The 4,780-nt window shown below is 42.8% G+C and overlaps 1 long non-coding RNA gene across 1 annotated transcript; it reads right to left on the reverse strand.

Annotated features, from left to right (window-relative positions):
- Positions 1-407: 407 nt before the first annotated feature.
- On the reverse strand, positions 408-1,107 carry LOC146445038 (uncharacterized). The gene is made up of 3 exons (XR_014851132.1): positions 959-1,107; positions 717-848; positions 408-494 (listed from the first exon to the last, which is right to left on the reverse strand). It is a non-coding gene; the product is annotated as an uncharacterized LOC146445038 (long non-coding RNA).
- Positions 1,108-4,780: the final 3,673 nt, after the last annotated feature.

Raw genomic sequence — 4,780 nt, forward strand, 5'->3', positions numbered from 1 at the left:
GAACTTTCTCCTGTGTTTTATAAACAAAGATAAAGTTTGGATGTTATTGAAACAGTGTCTCGAGATTTGGACAGTTCGGTCCTGGCCTAGGGGGAGGTTTCTGACTGACCAATCTGGGTGACCTCTGAAAAGTCTATATAAATTAGAATCAAAATAATAAAGCTCTCTTTTCTTGCCACACTAAAAACCCAAGTCTTTTTCTCTGCTAGCGGCTCAACAGCGACAGGCCGCAACTTATCTTTTGGATGACCAGCAACGGGAATCTACATTGGATGCAAAATGAGTCAACCTTGGCCCTCTCGGAAGGCCCCGTGATGGCCAGTTAGCTTCTTAGTCAGCTATGAGAAAGAAAACCAAAGTCAGTGCACAAGTTTAGTGGCATGTGGGACAAATCCCCACGATTTGGCTACTTGCCATCTCATAAGTGCACTCAGGCCCTTAAGTCTCCAGCTTCATCCCCACTTGAAGGCTGTGGCTGTCATTATGATGGACACCTGGGTTAGACAGAATTATGAGCTGTTTCTTTGAGGAGGGAATGTATTTGTGCTCCTTAGGACACATAAATGCACCTGCTGCTCTTGGGGAAAAGTCTTGGGGGGACCATCAATGGACACTATTTCCCACTGTACTGCCTTCAACCCCTCACCCCACCCCCCTGTAATTCCTTGCCTAGTACCTGCTCACACTCCCTCTCCCAGTAATGATCCTCATCTTACTTACTGGAAGGCTCAGCTTTGGATGGCATCTTTGACAAGAGGCAGGTCCCTTTTATGACATGATGAATCTGCTGAAAAAATTTCAAGTATCACACTTAACACAATCAGGAATTTCAGGAAGTTCTAATACTCCTTAAAAAAGAAAACCATAATTAAAACACAAGTTTTATTAAACTACAAAATACAAAAGCACCTTACCAACTCTGAACACGTAACCCAAAATCATGAATTTAAATATTTACTGTGTTCAATGCTATCTTCCTCACTGTGTCTTTGAAGCCTCTCTTGCTTTAGATATCAAAAGCACCTGCTGACAAAAAGCTGAGATGAGCTGAAAGAGCCCCTTCATTGAAATGAGAGGACAGCTCTGACCCCAGTGAATCCCAGGGAGAAAATAAGCCCCTTGGGCAAAGGCTGGGGTTAATATACCCCTGGCTGGGCCTGCCTCTTGTTCCCAGTATGCCCGAGAAAAGGGAGAAGGCAAATACCACTGGGTATAAAAGCCCTCAGAGGAGATGTAGCTCTTTGGCTCCTCTGACTTACATTTATGGTGAGTAAAGGGCATGACAGAGAAGAAAACTCTTCAGGGAAACAACTGCACCTTATTTTTTAATACAGCTACATCAAGCAAAAGGGCAGAAATCAGATAAGGAACAAAACTTTGTGTTTTGGCAGCATAACTAGATATGTTGAATAACTTCTTGTTGCCAATTATTCCTTGGTGATTGCTAAGTGGTATTCCACATGTGACTAAGGTGGGAAAGACTAGTGATGATATGAATGGTCAACTCACTGGGACTCGTGACTTTTTTTGGGATCTCTAATCTCTAATTTGGTGATTCTTTGGGTTTTGGGGGTTTTGTGGTTTTTTGGTTTTGTATTTTTTTGCTGTTGTTGGTTGGCTTGGGTTTTTTGGTTTTTGTTTGGGCTTGGTTTTGTGGGGGTTTTTTTGGTTTTGTTTTGTTTTTTGGGTTTTTTTTTCCCTAAGGCTTGCAGGAGAAGAAAGAGGCTGGACCAGGCGACCTCCCATGTCTACGCTGATGAGCTGAATTTCAGCCTCTTGTTTTCAGTCCTTTCCTGGTGCATTTACTGCTCTGCTGAAAAAAGGAGAAAGGAGGTCAGGAAGAACTGTAAGGGAAAGTCTGGACTGCGTTTTGGCTGAACAATGGTAAAAAGCTCACACAAAACCTTTAACTCTGTGCAGAATTATTTGGACATGTTTTAAAAAATTTTATTTTACCACAAGTCAATCTTTGTAAAGAAAAGGCTGTTATAGAATGAGGATTTCTTTAAATGTCACTTAAATATGTAAAAACACTTACTTCCATCAAACCATAAAGGAAAAAAGTCATGTTTTGATATTCCCAAAGTTTTCCTGGAAATTCTTACTGAATCTATTCAAACACAACTCAAAGTCACAGAGCTTTCTGCTTGCCCTACATGTCACTCTGACAAACGTGTTCTTGCTCCAGACCCCGTGGTTGTTACCTGTCAGCTTCAGCCTCTCACCTGCAGCAGGAGGCTGGCAGAGGGCTCTGGCCACCTCTGGGGACAGCTCAGCTCTGGAAATCTGGTTTACCACTGTGCAGGATCCAGCCACAGCTGCAGAGAAAACAGGAATTGCCCCACCCCAGCTAGGAACCTCTCTCCAGCAATGCACTCTATACAAATTACTTGTAGGGACATAAAAACCTCCCACAACATTTATTCTCAGTGTTTGTGAGGGGGATAAAATAGGAGGTTCAGAATAATCATTTCCCTTCTAACATCTTCATCTCTTAAAAGAAAATCTTGAGATGTTTGTCAGCCTAACTTATGATATTTGCTATGCCAATGGATCAAACTTCCCTGATAATAAAAAAGAAATAAAATCAAAGTATATGAAGGCTCTGGATAAGTCTCCCCTTTTGAAAATAATTTAAATCCAAAAAATAATATAGCTGAAGCCTGCAGAAGATGTCCAGTACTCCAATTATTGGAGATAAATTCTGCATAGACTGTATATTTTTTTTAAATATGAGTTTATTTTGACATGATCTCTGCCTTTTCAGCTGTTGGAAAGGAGGAAAAAATATCATTCCCAAGGCCATTCAAGATAAGCCATAGTTTCCTATCTCTTTTGACTGAAAATACCAATGAAACTTCTTCCAGTTATTCCCCATCTTCCTCTGGTCTCTTCTTATTAGTCTTATCATTTTAGTGCCTCCTTTGATATATAATCCCTTTATGTTGTGCAATGATAAATCAAAATAAAGTGCACCACTGAGTGATTTTATTGTTATTAAAAGGTCAGCGGTAAGAGGGTTGCATCCCATCGCATATCCTAGAGAATTAATGGGAGGTGCATTAAAAAAAAGGAGGCACAGCGCTTCTTGAATATGTTTAAAAGCTACAACATCCCTACAGCTGGGCTTTGTGATGGATTCTGGAACATGGAGTGGTCCAGGCTGCAAGAAGAACATTCCTGTCCTTTGGAGGAGGCTGCAAATGTCATCCTAGTAACAAGGTCTGCTCATGAAGAAGGTGATGTTTCCCCACGACCTTCCAAGTGATCCATGACACACAACCAGAGCCTCCATTATCCCCACCACAGCTCACTGCTGCCCTGTCCTGCTGTCTTGGCAGCCAGAGGATGCTGAGGATACCTCGGGAATGGTTGTTTTGGGACATTAAAACCTTCTTCAGAAGGCTTATCACCCCCTCTCTGACACAGCAATGACATCTGAAGGATGCAGTTATTTGGCATTTCTTAAGGACCTGTCAATAAGCTTTTCCCTAAAGTGTATTTAAAATACATCACTGTGCCTTTTCCCACCACTTGCATGAATGCAACAGCCTGATCCTGCAAGAGCTTAGCAGGATGCCCAGAAGAACATCTCCCCCAGAGCATCAGATCTCATTCCTCTCTGTATTTCAGGAGCAGCAATCTGAGTGCTGCCAGGTCAGGGCAGAAGGTGACCAGCAGCAGCTGAAGATAAATAAAGGGAAGGTAAGAAAATGCACAAGAGGCAGCACTGAAGGAAATATGGAAAATGTATGGTTCCTGACTACCTAAGGAAAAAAAATTGATTAAACACTCCCTCACAGTGGGGACTGACCAAAAAAAGGTTGGATCTCCCACCCCAGTATTTGGAACGTCCTCATTTTAGAAAAGAAAAAAAAAAGAAAAAAGGAAGAATAATTAATTTGCTCATTAATTAAGTTGCTCACGAATGTACATTTTCAGTTTTTTACCCAGGTCATTCACTCACCAGGGTCATTAAAAAAAAAAAAAATTTCTTCTCAGTTTGGATGGAAGAACTCACTAGAAATCAATAACCAGAGGCAAACACAGACAGAAGGAACTGCTAAAGGACAGGCAGCAACAGGCAAGTCCAAATGCCCAAATCCCTGAGTGCACTGGGGAGCGTGGCACAGACTCAGACCTCCTATCCTACCAATCTGGGCAGCAAGAGGGAATTGACCACCCTTGCCTCTCCCCTTGCTCTACCTGATTTCTGGAGCAAACCAGCTGCCAGATGTGCAACACCCAGCAGATCTCCTGCCCTGGAGCAGCCCAGTTTTCAGTGACTTTTCCTCATTCTCCAGCCGTGGTGCACAGAGCTTCAGGAGCTCAGTGTGTGCAGAGAGGTCCGTGCTGGCCTCCATGGATGCCATGTGAAGCAAAGCAAGCAGAGGCAGAAGCAATGAGCAGGGAGGTGGCAGATGTTGTGTCCCCACCGGCCGCGTGTCAGCAAAGCGCACGAGCTGTTTGCGCGATGCAAACACATCGCGTGGTGTTTGCTCAAAAATGGCTTGGGTGAGCTATTAACACTTCATTAATACGTGATGAAAGGCAAATTTAGAGAGCTCCCCAAAGTGACTGAGAACTCCGAGGGGCCCGTAAATGAAATGATAATGTAATGTAAATAAGGCTGCAGAATACAAAGATTGGGGAATTAGCGTGTGATCTAACAAAAGCAGATGGATATTGCCAGAAATGCATTCCCCATCTTCCCTGCACCTTCCCCAGTCCTGTGCAAGACAGGTGATACTGCAAGATCATAAATTGCAAGAACAAAATT

The sequence above is a fragment of the Lichenostomus cassidix genome, chromosome 1 (genome assembly GCF_008360975.1).
Source record: "Lichenostomus cassidix isolate B80296 chromosome 1, HeHo_3.0, whole genome shotgun sequence".
NCBI lineage: Eukaryota > Metazoa > Chordata > Aves > Passeriformes > Meliphagidae > Lichenostomus > Lichenostomus cassidix.